The following is an 18,109-nucleotide window of genomic DNA, read 5'->3' on the forward strand; positions in this document are numbered from 1 at the left end:
AAGACTCCCAGGTGGGCATTAGCACTCTGTCCTCACCTGCCCAAGCAGGAGCGTGATTCCTCAATGGGAGAGACAAAGAAAGGGGGTAGTGAAGAGGGTACTGACTTTCTCCCAAGTTCTCAAGAGAGAAGACATTCCTATTTTAAGAGCCTAGGCTGGATTCTAGGGAGAGAGACTGATTTTCAGAACTGGCAAGTGGGCTGTATGCTATGCTTTAAAGATTGCCTGGGCTATTGGACATAGTAAGTAGAAATAAGCTCAATTAATTGGAAAAACTTTTATTTATTTCCCCATAGAGGAAAATTTTAGCAAAGAATAGTGAGGCCTTTGAGAGATTTTAAAAATGAGAATAGCTAAGCCAGAGTTGAATTTTGAAATGCTATGTTTTTTCACTTAAGCTTGAATCAACCATACTTGAGTCAGTCAAAAACAGGGGGACGCCTCCAAATTTTTCATTTTGGCATTGACACCACAACCAAGGAAGCAACCTAGTGCCTTTATTTTTACCTTTTATTCTAGTAAAGAAAAGGTAAAGAGACTATAATTGTTTATTTGGCAGCACTGGATTTGAGAAGTCAACTCCCAAAATGGAGAGGTAATATCAAAATGATTTCTGTTAGCTTATATATGTGTATTATACCCTTTTATATAATTTGAAATAGTGATGACTTGGGTTGATGATATAATAGATATAATATAATATATTATATTACATTATTATTATAATAAATAATATAATATACAGTATATTAACATTTAGGGCAGAAAAAACATCAATATTTAGAATAGAAATGGTTAAGTAAGTTCATCTCACAGGTCAACTCCAATTAATTAATTAACAATTAATTGTTAGCAGCTTATAGGAATACTCCATTACAGAGCATTCCGGGGCCACATGTGAGATTGATAAGTTATGCCTGCCAAGGCTAGGAATGGACAGCACAGGCTTCTGAATTCCTTCTCTGCCTTGTCTTGAAGTTCACTGAGTTTCTTCAGGACAGCTCTTTTGAATTCTCTGTCTGAAAGATCACCTGTCTTTATCATTCTGGGGTTGGTCACGGGTCCCTTATTTAGTTTGTTTGATGTTTGTTGATGTCTTGGGCACTGAAGAGTTAGTTATTAATGAGTAACTCAGTCTCTGAACTGCAATGGTATCAGCATTGGGAGTGCCCCAAGCCCAGTTATACTATGGCTCTTGCAGACTGATACATAAGTTGCAGCTGATACATAAGTTGCAAACCATGTATGTATCAAACCAAACTTATGTATCAGCTGATACGTAAGTTGCAAAACCAAGCCAGACCTCTGAGCTTTCCCCTTTCTATTCCTTAAGTGATAGAAGACTGTCCTTGAGCCGTGCTGCATACAGCTGGGGGAGGATGACACAAGCACTGGCTTGGCTGCAGCTACTGGTATATCACTGGGTCATGTGCACCCCAAGTTCATAGGCTACAAGTCAGCATGGTCACAGGAATTGCCCAAGGACTGAAGCCCTTATGGCCCAACTACCTTATGAATTTATTACAGGCCCCAGGCTGCTCTTGTCAGCCTGGTGGGAACTTGGGATTTCCCTCTGGCCTGACTGATCAAAATGCTCTCTCCATGGGCACCAGAGGACTTCTCCCTTTGCTGTGTTTCTCTGCCTGAGTGGCCCTGAGTTTCAACTCAAAGCCCCACAATCACTTCACTCTGCGGCTACCCTGGGGCAACAGATTGTCTCTCCACTCAGTGTACTGACAGCATAAATGTCATGTTATTTATAATCTGTGGTTAAGAGAACTTCATGAAACGATTGTATAAATTGTTTTCTGACATTAGATTCTATATCAGTTTCCTTATTGGTAAAACAAGAGTAAGAATAGAATAGATAAGGGGTTTTCAAACACTGGCATGAGGGTTTTTGCTGTAGTGGAGGTGGATTAGGGAAGCCCAGAGAACAGGTTCTGGGCCTCCTTCAGCTAGAGAAGATTCATTTCTCATGTTTTACATATTGGCTTCCACATAATCTTTTGGTTGAATAAAGGCTTTTCAGCTAGAAAAAGGTTTGAAAAACAGTAAATCTTTAAGATCCCATCAATTATTCTATGCTTCCTTTTGTCTACCCTGCCCTCTCCCATAATATTGGGTAAGCAAGAAAAAGTTTCTCAGAGGTATAGCAATTAAGTTGGGCCTTGAAGGATGAGTAGGAGCTCTCTGTGAGGCAGGGATGAATGTGTGTGTAGGATGAGTTATTTCAGTATATTAATAATTCTAAAAGATTTAAAAATCAAAGGCCAAAGAATCAAGATTGGAATTCAGAAAGAGCTATGACTGGCTGCCAGGATGGGCTTAATGGATCACCACAGTTTGGTGAATTTACAAAAATCTAGAGTCATTCTTAGAGAATGACCCAGATGTATAAACCAAAATCCAAGTTTATTGAATTGCAGAGGATATTCTACCTACTATTTTCTGGATTATTTAAAACTTTTTGCTGAATCTATGACGGTAAACTGGTAATAAGTAAATGTTTGATGAGCATGGACAGATGCTGTGAACTAAAATAAAATCTTATGGCTCCCCCTGCAATGGCCAACTGACTAGATCCCCTCTTGGCTAAGGGGATCCTCTCAAACTAAATTGCTAGTCATGAGAAAGAACATCAGACATGCCTCCTCATGTCCCTCTCCCTCCTAGAGATGTCCTGTGTGAGTCATCAACAGGCCTGAAGCTGTGGAAGACAGACCTGTGGGTCCTCAATATACACAATAAACAACCTGAGCCTGGGCATATGTCCTGTCGTTTGTCTCTGATTAATAGGCCCTTACTTTAACTCAAGCATTCCTTTTCACTGACTCTTGGTCTGTTATAGCCTAACTCTTCCATCCAATTGTCAATTGAAGAATCTTTAAATCCATCTGTAACCTGTGAGCCCCTGCTTTGACATGTCCCACCTTTTCAGGCCAAACCAATGTATGCCTTCCATGTATTAATTTATGACTTTGTCTGTAAGTCCTGTCTCCTTGCAATGTATAAAAACAAACTATAACCCCATCACAAGTCCACATGCTCAAGGCTCTGGGTCACCGTCCTCAAATTTGGCTCAGAATAAACCCCTTTCAATAATGTTGCATGTATGGCTTCTTTTCCTTTGACAATGCTTTTGATGGAGAGTTTATCCAGGTCACTGGAAGCTTCATGAACATCCCCAGCCCTGGAGAGTGTCCACCTCTCTCATCTCCAAGCCCTGTCTCTCCCCGGCCGGTTCTGGCTAAGCCTTCACAGATAATTTCCCTTGACTCTCCTTTCTATGCAGAGACTACCTACTTCAGCCTCATCCTGCTCTCTGCAGTTTCCTAGACCACAGGTTTCTTTAGTTACAATTCAGGTGTTAGAAAACTCGCCTGTCTCTTTGATTGCTTTTGAGTGGTGCCTGAGCCCCTGCAGCTGGGTTATTATTGGTTTGGGTGGGGCTTCTCCTATCTGTCTTGTGCTGACTTCACCCGGTTCCCTTGGAGAGGGTGACTTAATCTCTGCATTCAGGAGGCATCATATTGTTTCTCTATATTTTCCTCTCAATCTTTCATGTTGCCATATTCTTTTTTTTTTTTGTAAAAAATCTGAAGTCAGCTGTGATCTGCTGACATGTTCACTTTCCTCTTTCAGAAGCCCACACGCATCTTGGGCCCAGCTTTGGCTCCAGCTGAGCAGAGATTGGATCTGATGTGGCTGGAGGGTACTACTGCCCTGATTCTTGGAATTCCTGAAGGCTCACCTCTCTCTCAGGAATAGAAAAGCTACCCGTAATTTGAGCAGTTAAGCCCATTTAAAATCAGAGATGCAAACTCTTTGTTTGCCTTATAAATTTTGATGGGGCTGCCTTCTTAGGGAGCTGTATGTGCCATATGCAATAAGGTATAATTATACAATTCTGGAGTTCAGGATGAAAACAAGGACTGCGATTTAAAAGGGAAAAAGGCAGGGCTTGTGTTCTGGGAAAAGGTTTTCCCTGACTGGAAGGTGGCAAATCTGGTAGGATACATCGGATGAGGGCTGCTTCCATTTGGAATCATACTCGGCCCCAGTTGCTGTGGGATGTTGTTACAAACACATTCACTGAACGTTTGTTTCCTTTATTGAATACTCATGGAATTTCAGGCACCATGCTGGTGCTACAGATAAGCAGATGAATAAGATAGGTTTCTGCCCTCCTGTTTCTCAAATGAAGAAAATAATCATAATAATGGTTATAATAACAACAATACTAACTGGCATATTGCACTAACACAAATTGTGGGACGTAGTTGTAGTTGAACTAACAGGAATTGTGGGATGTAGTCAGAAACAACTCTCTTCCTTTCCTCTTGTACCCATTTATTCCCAGGCAGTGGAGCTAATTTCTTCTTCCCCTGGCTGAAATACACAAAATACTTCATATCTTTTTGTGGTAATAAAAAGACCTTCCAGGTCATCATGTCACAGAAACAGCCTTAATTATTTTAACTATAAAGTATAATAGTAGAAACTCTTAACTTTTTATTTTATTTTAGTGACAGGATAGAATTTATTGACAGGGAGAAAGATTGATTGGGGAGGCCAAAGCAAAAGGAGGGAGACTAGAACTTCTGACAGGGGAGGGGGGAATCTAAGAGGGAAGCCTTCTTTTTTTTTTTTTTTTTAATATTTTCTACCGCCCCACCCCCCCACCCCCACCACCACCCCACCACGAACTTGTGCCTCCTCCTGGCTGGCCCTGCTGTGGTGGGAAGGGTGTGCAGGGAATGATGGAGGAGGAGGGGAAGGTTGTCTTCCCTCATTCCCAGCCCAGCACTTCTAGTCCTCTGCTGATACTGGCGGCACTTCCCTGGCTTCTCTGAGGAGGAATTCAAAGCATAAAAGGGAGTCAAGGGACAGAAAAGTTCTTAGTGATTGCAGAAGGCACAATAAAGGCCCCAAGGAAGTATGTGACCTAATCCCTGCCACCTGTGAATATATTAGGTCGCATGGTGAAGGAGAATTGAGGCTACACATGGAATTAAAGTTGCTAATCAACTGACCTTGCAATGGTGAAAGTTTGATGCTTGTCCCTAAGGGTGAATCAGTGAGAGCAAAGATATAAGGCTTAAGATATAAGGAACATTTTTCTGCCCCTTGAGTACTGGCCTTGGGCAGATATGCAGGTTTAAATTCCCCAAAGGGGTGGGAGGTTTTAAAGGGACAACTCGTAATACATTTTGCCCTTTTCCAGACCTTTACCTCTGTTACACTGTTAGCAGAAAGGGAGGTAGGAGAGAGCATCATTGTGATGAAACAGGAGAACTTGGCTGGGAGGCAACCCTGATGACACCCCGATTTTAGTCCCCTGAGACTCATTTCAGACTTCTGACCTCCAGAAGTGTCAAATAATAAACTTGTGTTCTTTTAAGCCTCACATTATTGTTATAGCATCGATGGAAACTAATATGTGTTATGCTAACTCTGACGGGAACTGGGTTTTGTTTTTCTTGGGCCTGGCGGTTTGCAGCTGTCCTTCCTTATCCTGGGTTGTTATCCTTTTTCTTGTTTGCCCTGGGGAGTTCCTCTTCCCTCTCACACCTCCTCTTCCCAGCCCCTCAGCATATTCCTTTATTAGTGATTCCTGCGTGTCTTCCCCTTGTCATGGGCAAATGCATCTTCGTGCTCACTGGTCACTCCTGCTTCTCTCCTCAGCTCTTAGGCATTTCCCACTGGTTTCCTTAGGTCCTCATTAATGGTGATCCCCTTGGGCAATCTTGCCAGCTCCTTCTAGCATGTGCCTGAATGTGGTCAGGTCCTTGTTCTTCCAGCAAATTCTCAGGACTGGCCAACCATGTCCTGCCCCTCGTCTCCACCACAGGAGAGAGCAGGCTGAATCAGCCACCAGCCTCCTCCAATTAATCCCTGTGAAGTCTCTTTCCCCAGCTCAAGGTGAGGGACACTCTCATCCTTTGGACAGTAGATGTGAAGCATAGCTACACTCTTTCAAAAAGGAACCCTCTTCCCCAGGGCTTATGTACTCAAGATCCTTTCCTTCTTTCTGTGTGGGTGAGGGGCCAGGAGCTGCCAAGTCTCCATTTATAACTTCTTGACAAGCCCTGTTTGGTGGCCTCTGAGTGCACTTTGGAATATGAAAATCACCAGTCTTTTAATGTTTTAACACACAATAATTCCAAACCCCAAAACTGTCAATAATACTTACGGGATGCTTAATATGGCCCAAGTACTGTGGTAAGAACACTGTAAGAATTACCTCAGTGAATCCTCAGGACAGCCTTGCAGGTGGATACTAATGTGATCTTGTTATAGGCCAGGAAAAGGAGGTATGAAGAGGTTAAGAATTAATAATTTGTCCAAAGTCTCACAGTGGGGAAGTGGTGGAGCCAGACCAATGTACAGAAAAATCACACACAAGCTAAGCCCCTCATGAGTGGGAATGCCTCGACTTTCCCTGTCCTTCCCCAACCCTCTGTGTCCTTCGAGAAGGTGTCTCATCCAAACATCTTCTTCTCTTTAGCATCTTTCCCTCTGGCTTTAACCTCTGCTGCCTCCCTCTTCTGACTTCTGTGTCTGTATGTCACAGGCAGTTTGCCTCCTGCTTCATGTATACTAGTCTGCTTCCTGACTTAGAGTGAAAGTCCAATTAGAAATATACTAGTTCCCCACTTAGCCACGGTTTTGCTTACCTGAGGTCAAGCATGGCCCCCAAACATTAAATGGATAATTCCACAAATAAGCAACTCCTAAGCTTCAAATTGCCACCATTCTGTGTGACATGATGAAACCTTGGGCCATCCCACCCATCTCTGCAGGGAAGTGACCCATCCCTTTGTTCAGGGTCTCCATGCTGTTGATGCCACCCACCCCTTAGTCCCTTAGTAGCTGTCTTGGAGATCAGCTGTGCTGTCATGGTATGGCAAAGCTTGCTATTCCAGTTACCCTTATTTTACTTAATAATGGCCCCAAAGCAAGAGCCGTGATGCTAGTATTTGGATATGCCAAAGAGAAGCTGTAAAGTGTTTCCTGTAAGTGAAAAGATGAAAGTTCTTGACTTAATAAGGAAAGAAAAGAAATCCTATGTGGATATCACTAAGATCTATGGTAAGAGCAAATCTTTATTCTATGAAACTGTGAAGAAAGAAAAAGAGATTCCTGCCTGGTATATAGAAATTTCCATTCTACCTGAGGCTCCAGGAATCCACTGGGGGTCTTGGTATTTACTCCTGAGGATAAGGGGGATGTCTGGGCAAACATCTTTTGAAGGACAAATGACAGCTCAGAGCCATCCTGTATCATCTGAACCCAAAGAGACTGAACAGTGTTTGCAGTTGAAGCCACAGACCCAGTGAGGCATTGCTCTGGCTCAACTGTACACAGTGGTTTCTATTTCCAGAGAGGACACTTAGTTTGGCCTCTGAAATGTCTGCTCAGATTACTGTGACTTCATTGTTTTTTTTTTTTTTTAATTTTTATTTTTTTAAATTGACAGATAACATTGCATGTTTTTGTCATGAACAATGTGGTGTTTTGAAGTTTTATATACACACGAGCATGGGTAAACCTAGCTAATTAACACATGCATTAGCTCATGTAGTTATTTTTGTGGTGACAGCACGTCATCATATCCACTCTCTTCACATTTTTCAGGACAATGATATGCTACCATCAACTGTAGTCACCTTGTTGTACATTAGAGCTCTTGAAATTTATTCTTCCTGTCTTAGTTTAATTACATGTCATTTGACCAACATCTTCCCATCCCCACTTCCCCCTAAACTGCTGGTTTTCTTAGCAGAGAGAAATGGTTTTGCCTCAAAGAGGCATTCAAATTTCTAAATCTGCTAAGGCATTCTACTAGCTGGATATTTGAAATAAAGTCCTCCTGAATGGATCTCTAGTCACACTGAGGACCTCCTGTGGCCTTAGTGTACATCCCCTCATTGAAGCCAAGAGCACCGAGGAAGGGACACCCACACCATCTGGGCCTCACAGAGAGTCCAAGAGATCAGATGCCCTTGTGTGGCAGGAGGCTTTTCCTGATGTCTGAGCACTGACTCCTTCATAAAATCCTTTAGATCTCTTCTCTCCGCTTCTCTCTCTCTACAAACTGCCAGCCCCCTCTTCCTGGCAGGAAACAAAGTCACCAGAGGGCACCTCTTTCCCATACAAACTCACTGCCTTCACCTCTCCCACCTCTGTTCCTGTTACAACCGTGGGATGTTTCTCCTCCTGCCTTCAGCAGATTATTTATCTGCAGAATGTGAATGCTTCCCTTGCTGCCTTCTCTGGGACCAGATACCAACCAGGATGTCTTTTTCTCTCATGTAATCAAAGTGCAGTCTCAATACACTGTTCTGTTGGCTGTAAAAACAACCAATTTTCCAGGGTTAGGAAACAAAAACAAGGCAAAACAATGCATAACAACAAACCAACCCAACAAGCAGTCCTCAGTTGCAGATCCCCTGGTAGCATCAGACTTCTGTCTTTCTCCCTGCGGAGCACACTTGGATCTGGCTGCTGGCCTCAATAACCTTTACTCTAGAGGAACTAGGCCTTGGCACCTCAGATGGTGTGGCTAGTCCCTACCTGCTTTGACTTCTCTGCTCCATTCATCCCACCATGTGCCTCCCAGCACACTTCTCCCCTTGACTCCTGGGAGCTGGCATTCTGCTGGCTTTTCTCTTCCCTCCTGTTGCTCCTTCTGTCTTTCTCTTGTAGTTAGATCTCCCTTCACCTGGTCAGATGATGATTCTTAAGGCTTGGATTGGGGGTCTTCTCTTTTCTTCCTCTGTCCTTTATTCCTATGTGGTCTCATCTGCACCTAAGAATTCAGTTGCCACTTATTCAGTCCAAGGTTCATGTCTTCATCTCGGAACACTCTTGTGAGCTTCTTCACTTGGATGCCTCAAGATCATTGTGATCTCCTTATGCCCTGCAAGAAACTGAAACTAATCAATACTCCCTTACCTACCTAAATAAATGGGTTTCTTTTGGGTTTCCCATCTTAGTTCATAACTTTTCATTTAGCTATAGAACCCAAACAATTAAGTAGCTATCTGTCTTGGTCCATTTGGGTAGCTGTAGCAGAATACCATAGACTGGGTAGCTTTTAAACAACACAGATTTGTTTCTTATAGTTCTCAAGGCTGGGAAATCCAAATTAAGGTGCTAGCAGATCTGGTGTTTGACAAGGGCCTGCTTGACGTTTCATAGAAAGCTCTCTTCTTGCTGTGCCCTTATGTGGTAGAATAGGGCAAAACAGTTCTCTGTGTTTCATTTTATATGGGCACTAATCCCATTCATGAGAGCTACATCCACATGACCTAATCACTTCCCACAGGCCCCACCTCTTCATAACATCACATTGAGAGTTGGGGTTTTAATGTATGAATTCTGGGGGACCCAGACAATCAGCATGTAGCATCTTCTTTGACAACTCCTTTACCATTTCTCCCCACAGCCGATGCTGCAATGAGTATAAGGATTTTACTCCCGATGTGTCTCTCCAGCTCTCCAATCATTTCTGCTTCTTTCCCACTGTTCCCATCACCCACCGCACCACCACTGTCTCTCTCCTGAGCTGCCCCAATGGCCTACTACCTGTGTCTTCTTACCCGCCCTTGCCTTACCCCTGCCAATCTCCATGGTCTGGCCAAAGCATTTTTAAAATAAACATCTGATTTTGTCACTCCTCTTATCCTCACTCCCCACCCCACCCCAACACTCAGACTAAACAGCACTTCAATACTTGCTGCTGTTCTTGTAATAAATACTGAAGACCCACCTGTGACTAGTGGATGCTGTGATGTTGGTTTGCCTGCTCAGGCTCATTTTATACCTGGATCCTCCTTCCTCTCTTTGCTGCAACAAATTTACCTTCTCTCACTTCCTTGGACACACCATGTTCTTTCCATTTATACCACTTCCATTCTCTCCCATACGCCCAATTCTTACTGTCTTCAGATCTCAGCTCCACTATTGCTTCTGTAGAAACATCTGTCTACATCAGATCTCCCCACTGTCCCATCTTAAAACCATGCAGCTTCATAGCATTTAACTGAGTCATGACAGTACATTTATTTGGTGATCACTTTGTTAATATCTCTGTTCTCTACTATACTTCAGACATCCTGAGGGCAAAGATTGTGTGTGTCTAGTGTTGGTGCATAACAGGTGTCGTATTATTTTGACTAATATATATTGAGCCTTTATTATATACTCTATAAAATTATTATTGCCATTGGATATACTATGAAAGATAGGGCAGATGTAAGTTTTTGAGGCCTGGAGCATCTACAATATGGGGAGCCCTCTTTACAAAAAAATAACAGATTATGGATATCCAATGCCTACAGCCCCCTTGAGAGAGTGCCTTGTTACTCAGGCCCTGAAGCTGAAGCTTCATTAGCTTTATGAGGCATATGCTTCTGTACAGAGTAAACCATTTGTGCAAAAATAACTCTTGGCTTGGCTGGGTTGGGTTCAGCTTTTGAGAGAGAAAGGTTTAGCTTTTGTTACAGGCAGAAAAGGCTGCAGAAAGCAGAATCAGGGGACAAAATGAGCATCAATTGTATCAGTTACTTTCCTTATGGGATAAAAACAAAGGCACATTCCTTATTGTGCTGACTCAGGTTGACTGGAATCTACCATTTTGGGGGAAGACTGTCCTGTTTCAGAGTTCAGTTTAATTATGTGGCATTTAGGACAGGTGACTCCATTTTCCTTTTGTCTGGTTTTCCGGGTCCTGGGGCAGGATGATAGTTGAGGACAATGGGGCAGGATGATAGTTGAGGACAATGACCTCCCAAAGCATTTGTTTAACATAGGTGTCTTCATAAGAGGCACACAAAAGACTGAGACAAAGATTGCAGTGATGCAGCCAGGAGCCAGGGAATGCTAGACCTACTAGAAGCCGGAAGAGCCCAGGGCCAAATGCCCATGTTGAGCCTTCGAAAGGAGCATGACCCTAGTACACTTTGATTTTGAATATTTCACTTCCAGAACTGCAAGAGAATAAATTTATATTGTTTTAAGCTACCAAATTTGTGATAATTTGTCATGGTAGCTCTAAGAAACTAATATGGAAATTCTGAAATTTCAGCTTACACATAGTATTTCCAGCTCCATTCAGTCAATATTATTGTCAACTTAAAAAGTGAACATGTGTTTATTAACGAAATCAAATAATACCAACAATGTCTACTTTATAACTTTCATTTGCATCAATCTCTATCACAAGAATTATTGTCTTAGCACTCCTATATCTGAAGGAGAGACATTCCAGCGTGCTGAGTAGAAAGCAGATATTCCCAGGAATCGGGAGTTATGTTCCCCAAATCTCTAAAATAAAGAGATTTGTTACAGAGAGAAAGTGCACTGGTGCTTGGGGAACACGCTCATGTATTAATAATTACTATTTGGTAACTCTTTGATAAACGAAATTTTTTTCCTGTACAGCGTATCAGGCAATTGCTTACATAAGTAGGAGTCTAATCTTCGTCTGATGGGTATTTGGAAGGTTTTGTTCTAGCTGGACCAGGGAATACAGATCTTAAGATGTGAGATCAGAAGCACAAATTGCTCTTTCAAGAGAATGTGTCTGTCAAAGTCAAGGCATAAGAAGGTAAACCCCTTCCTCTGCCTGTCAAAATCAGTACTGAAAGAGTAATGATAAACCATTGTCATGGCTGTGGCAGTGGACTGTGGACTACCAGCTTGGGGAGGGAATGTGGATGAATTTCCCTTTTCGAGTCATCAGTTTTAAGCAAACAAGAAGCCTAAAGCAATGAGTAAAAATAACTGCTGTAAACCGAGAGAATGAGTCTAGATCCGGGAGATATTAACTGACAAAATTTCCTTTTTCCTCCTTGCTCTTCAAGGATGACTGGATGCTGTAAAACCCCATTAAATCAAAGGTTTTACATCTGAGATTTCTTTTTAGCTTCAACAAGGGCTATGCTTGGAGTTTTTTATTTACCTCTGCCTCCCCAGTGCCTGATGCAGGGTAGTAATAATGATAATGACAACAATCATAAACACTTTGCCTTTAGTCTGGCCCTATTATGAGTCCATTGCACATAATTTACCCTGAGAGGCAGGTGCTGTTATTATTTCCATTTGTACTTTGGGTAAAGCAGGTTGTCTCAGCCACACTAATAATATGAGTGCAGGTGGGGTTTGAACCCAGGGGGTAGAGCTCCACAGTCCTTGACCTTTGTAGCGTAAGAAAGGTCAGAAATGTTCAGTGAAAAATAATAAACTCACACTTACCGAGCTCTCACAATATGCCTGGCACTGGTCTCAATCTTTCACATGTGTCAACTCATTTAATAACCATAGTACTCTATTTCAGATCTACATAGGAGGCACAGGGCAGTTTAGAAAATTGTCCAGAGGTCACAGACGGTAAGTGTTGGTAGCAGGTTTCCAAACCAGGATATCTGACCCCATCTCTGTGCTCCCTACCACTAAGCCACTAAGCCACCCCATCCCTTGCAGGAACAAATCATGAAATTCACCTGCATCATAGCTGTGGGGGGGAAAGAGGCTGCTGAAACTACCAATTGTCATATATTAAAGGCAGTTTACAAGCAACCATTTCTGACCAGCAGGTGAGAAGCAACTAACTCAAGACCATTATTGATTTCCTTAAAACAGCTTTCCCAGAACTTTCGGGTGACCTCATAATGGTGTTTGGCTTCTCAAAGTGTCGTCTTCCGTGGTCTTCCGATCCGAAGCATGACCATCACCTGGGAACTTTTTGAAAATGCCAAATCTCAGGCCTATTGAAAACTCAATGAGCCTGAATCTGCGTTTTAACAAGTTCTTAGTGATTTTGTGTAAATCAGAAAAGTGCTTCTCTGGATTAGGGCTCTCACTTTTTGGCTGCACAGCTGAATGACCTAGGGGGCAGTGTTTGGTTTAATTGGTCTGGTGGCAGGGATGGCCTGAGAGCTGGGATTTTAAAAGCCCTCCAGGTGAGGCTAATTCATAGCCAAGGCCGGGAACTACACATATAGGAGACCAAGCTTGATTCTTAGAGTCCTTTGGCCTTGTCATTTTTTACTCAACAAGTCTTCATAGCTCTTTTTAAAAACATAGGCAGTGGATTGGGTGCTTGAGCCACATGGCAGCAACTAGACACAGTTCCCGAAGCAGGGTATGAGCTGGCCAAGTAACTTACCCTCTCTGAGCTGCAGTTGCTTCCTCTGTGACATGTGACCCACAATCATGCTGCACAGTGATATTTTGGTCAACAACAGACTACATGTTAGACGGTGGTCCCATATAATGTAGCTGAAAAATTCCTAATTATAACATTCTAACATTGTTAGGCCATGCAGCACATTACTCATGTGTTTGTGGTGAGGCTGGTGTGAACAAACTTATTGCACTGCCAGTGGTGTGAAATCTATACAATTATGTATAGCACATAATATTCAATAATACACAACCATGTTACTGGTTTACATTTTTGCTATACTATACTTTTTATCACTATTTTAGAATATATTCCTTCTACTTTTTAAAAATAAGTTAACTGCAAAACATCCCGTGGCAGGTCCTTTTGGAAATATTCCAGAAGCAGGCAGAATTGACAGCTCTTGCATGTTCTTTGCCCAGAATACCTTCTATTAGGACAAGACGTGGCGGTGGAAGACAGTGATGTTAATGACCTTGCCCCTGTGTGGGCCTAGCCTAGTGTGTGGGTTTGTGTCTTAGTTTTTAATAAAAAAGTTTAAGCCAGGCACAGTGGCTCCTGCCTGTAATCCCAGCACTGTGAGAGGCTGAGGAGGGAAAATTGCTTGAGCTCAGGATTTGGAGACTTGCCTGAGCGAGAGTGAGACCCCAACTCCTAAAAAAATAAAAAATCCAGCCAGGTGCTGCGACAAGCACCTGTAATCCCACGGCTTCTGGAGGCTGAGGCAGCTAGATGCCCACAGCCCGAGTCTGAGGTTGCGTGAGCTATGACACCATTGCACTCTGCTCAGGAAATAGGGTGGGACTCTGTCTCAAAAAAAAAAAAAAGTTTGAAAAGTTAAAAAAAAATTAATAGATTAATAGAAAAAAGCTTATAGAATAAGGATATAAAGAAAATAATTTTTTTGGTATAGTTCTACAGTGTTTGTGAATTTTAAGCTGTTGATTACAAGAGTCAAAAAGTTGAAAAAAATTAAAAGTTTATAAAGTAAAAAAAAGTTACTGTAAACTAAGATTAATTTATAAATTTAGTGTAGGCTAAGTGTACGGTGTTTATAAAGTCTGCAGTGGCGGACAGTAATGTCCTGGGTCTTCACATTCATTCACTGCTCACTCATTGACTCACCCAGAGCAACTTACAGTCCTGCCCTGTACAGATGAACCATTTTTTAAAAATGTTTTATACCATATATTTACTGTACTTTCCTATGTTTACATATGTTTAAATACACGAATATGTAGTACCGCTGTGTTATAATTGCCTATGGTATTCAGTACAGTAGCGTCCTGTACGGGTTTGTAGCCTACTTACCACATAGCCTAGGTGTGTAGTAGACTGTACCATTTGGGTCTGTGTCAGTATGCTCTATGAAGTTTGCATAACAATGGCATCCCCTTACCACTCATTTCTCAGAATATATCCTTGTCCTTAAGCCACGCAGGACCATTTTAACCATGTTGGAGAGGAATGTCTGCCCCCACACATCCAGCTAAGTGGTAGCCGACTTCAGAATTCCACTTTCAGCAAGGCCATAGCTGATTGGACAAAGTATGAACTCCTGACCAAGAAGTGGTCATCTGTGGGCTGAAATGCTAAGGTTTGTGTCATTAGCATAACAGTCATGTGTTGGCTGTGTTCCTAGACCAGAAAATACTGTTTCCTAGAGCTAGATTTATGTCTGAAAAAGGTTTGTTTGCTCCCAAGTGAACTGACCTTTCTGAAACTACCTTTGCCAGGATGCCCTACAGGAAGATGGGTACCTGCCATAGTCAGCAATTGGATTGTCAGGTTCCCCGGACAGTATTTTGGCTGGAATGAACTTACTTGTCTCATTCGTGGGGCTTTCACAGACCAAGGTAATAGCTGCTTATATCAGATTATTGATGTTCATTCTAGAACAATGTGTAGGTAAATACTTTTTGTCTACTCAGGGGCCCATATGGTATTAGGCAATTTAAATCCCTATGACTTTGCAAGGGAAAAGGTATTTCCCACAGGACATTGGCACGAAGGAGGCATCTGCCCAGGTTCATAGTGTAACTCCAGGTTTTGCTGATTCCAGAATCTGTGTTCTTTTCACAACCATACAGTGTCTTCTATACTTTTTATTTTGACTTCTTTAATTTATGCTTTTTTACAGCTGATTGCCATTTTGCTCCGAAGAATTTCCTAAGGATTTTTTTCCCTGCTGAGTTTTTAGAAAAGTGAGAAAGCACATCATAACCTAGACAGGTGGTCCTCCTTTTTTCTCAGTGATGTATTTACTTATTATTCTCCAAATCCTTCTAGAAATGGAAATTACCTTGAAGTTAAATCAAATCAGAATCAGTTCTGTGCTCTGTAAATTTTTTCTTGTGCTTCTTATTTTTACCTTCGCAATTATATGTAGGCAATGAAATTACATGTAGGCATGGGAAAACACCTGTGTGATTTGAGGAATACTAGGAGCATTTTATGAATTGCTGTAATTCTGGAAGTTTTTATCAAGGCATTCTATACCTTCGATAATGCTGATATATTGCATTGAAGGTGCTTCTATCTCATAGTTGGATTAATTTTTTGGACAGAGTTATCCACTAATTATTGAAGGGACACTAGACAGATAAGTTCAATTAAGTAGAGAAGTATTGTTGGAAATGATAGTCATAGTTACATATATCAATTAAACACTTGCAAGGTGGCTAGTTTGAATTTAGAAGTACTGTATGTAGGTGTAAAATAGATTTCTATCATAATACTAAATGTTTTTATATTAATTACATGTTGAACTGATAAAATTTTAGACATAGTAATTTAAATATAAAACATCACTCAAACCAATTATATGTGTTACTTTTTACTTTAATGTAGCTACTAGAATATTTAAAATTCCGTATGTGGCTTGAATTATGTTTCTACCAGACTATTCTGAACTAGGGCAGGTAGGCAGGGCAGAGAGACACATCTTTGCAGAGGTCATGCCTTTGGAACCCAGCAAGGATGAAGGGAAGCAAAGAAATGGCAACAAAGAGGTGTTAGAAATTTGTCCTATTTTACATTTTGCTACTTATATAATTTATTTGTCTAATAGACAAAAGCCCCTATTGCAAACACAACCTGGCATTGAGAGATATGCCTGTGTTATTTTCCTGCATTTCTGCTGTAATTAGAACTCAGCTATCACCAGCATTTAGTACAACTGACGCTCCAGCTGATGGTTAACTAGAAACCCCATGGCTCTCTGCTGGCTGTGCAGGGATCTGGGGCTGAAAATAATACTTGTTTAAAGTGCAGTCTCTCCTGAGGCTTCTCCCTCCCATGGAGTGGGGTGTTGGCTCTGATGTGATGAATAGGTGCTGGCCTATGGAGTCAAGCCTGGGAACCCCAGGCTCACCAGACACTGGCATTTCCAGCTCAGCTCTGGGGAAGGCCCAATCATGACTGGCCTACCCAGAATAGGTCTAATAATTTATTCCCGTCTCTAGTGTGATCCCTAAGAAGTCTTCAGATTTGCCTCCTAGGGCTGTTCAGGACTGAATTAGAAAACTCCACAGCAACTCTGGAGATAGTGTCTGCACTTTGTGATGGGCAGAGATGGTTTTCAATAGGTTACTAAAAGCCTTCATCTTGCTTGGTGTTATCACAGTGACTTTATAGATCTTTAGAAGTATAATATCTAATATGTGGATACACTCTTCTTTAGGAAGACACAACATTACCGACACTTGTTCTTAAAGTATAAAGATGAGAGAATGATTATTTGCATCAGCCTGTGATGAATCTTTGAAACTTAAATGATGATCTTCTCAGAGTCCAACTCTTTAGTTTCAATTGGGTAAAGTAAGGACTGTCTTACCAACTGTAATGACTAATTTTAGGTGTCAACTTAATTAGACTATGGGCTGCCCAGGTAAACATCATTTCTGGGTTTGTGAGGGTGTTTCTAGGAGAGGTTGGCATTTGAATTGGTGAACAGAGTATAGAAGATGGCTGCTGCAATGTGGGTGGGCACTGTCCAATCTGTGGAGGGCCAGATGAGAACAGGCAGAGGGAGGAGGAATTTGCCTCCCTCCTTATTCTCCTGCCTTGCTGTCTGAGCTGATACAGCTTATCCCATCTTCTCCTGCTCTCACACTATGCTTATGTCCCTGGGCTCCCTGGTTCTCAGGGCTTTGGACACAAACTGAATTATACCACCAGATTTCCTAGGTTTCTAGCTCATAGAGGGAAGATCATGGGACTTCTCAGCCTTCATAATACTGTGAGCTAATTCCTTCTAATAAATCTACTTCCATATATATACATAAACGTGTGTGTGTGTGTGTGTATCCTCTTGGTCCTGTTTCTTGGCAGATCCCTGACTAATGCTCTAATACTTGTTACTTGTTTCAGTTATCTATTTCTGTGGAACAAATTACCTCAAAGCACAGTGGCCATAAACAATAGCCATTTTATTTCTCAGGGTTCTGTGGCACAGGAATTCCATTAGATCGCAGCTGGGAAAGCTTGTCTGTACTCCATGATCTCTGAGGTTTCAGCTGAGATAGCTCGAAACGGGCTTGCTGGGATGGCTTGATTGCAGCCATTTGATTGGGGCCTTCGTTTTTCTTGTCAGCTGGATTTCATGATCTTCCTCTGTATGGTCTGTCCACATATCTAGCTTGGCATTCATCCTAGCCTAGTGGTCTCAAAATAATTGGACTTCTTACATTGTAATTGATTTGTCCCAAGTGACACTGGAATTTGTCGGGCTTCTTAAGGTTTATGCTCTCCCCATAGAGAAACAACTTCAACATCAGGACCTGACTAGATACTTTCAGCTCAATGTTGGTGTTGCTGGAAGCTTTTTTGGTAATCCCTGCTAGATGATGATTTTTCCTGTTAAACATAAACATTTTTGCTGAAATGAATATCAGACAAGGTTTGATATTCTAT

The sequence above is a fragment of the Nycticebus coucang genome, chromosome 9, assembly GCF_027406575.1.
Source record: "Nycticebus coucang isolate mNycCou1 chromosome 9, mNycCou1.pri, whole genome shotgun sequence".
In the NCBI taxonomy this organism is placed as follows: domain Eukaryota; kingdom Metazoa; phylum Chordata; class Mammalia; order Primates; family Lorisidae; genus Nycticebus; species Nycticebus coucang.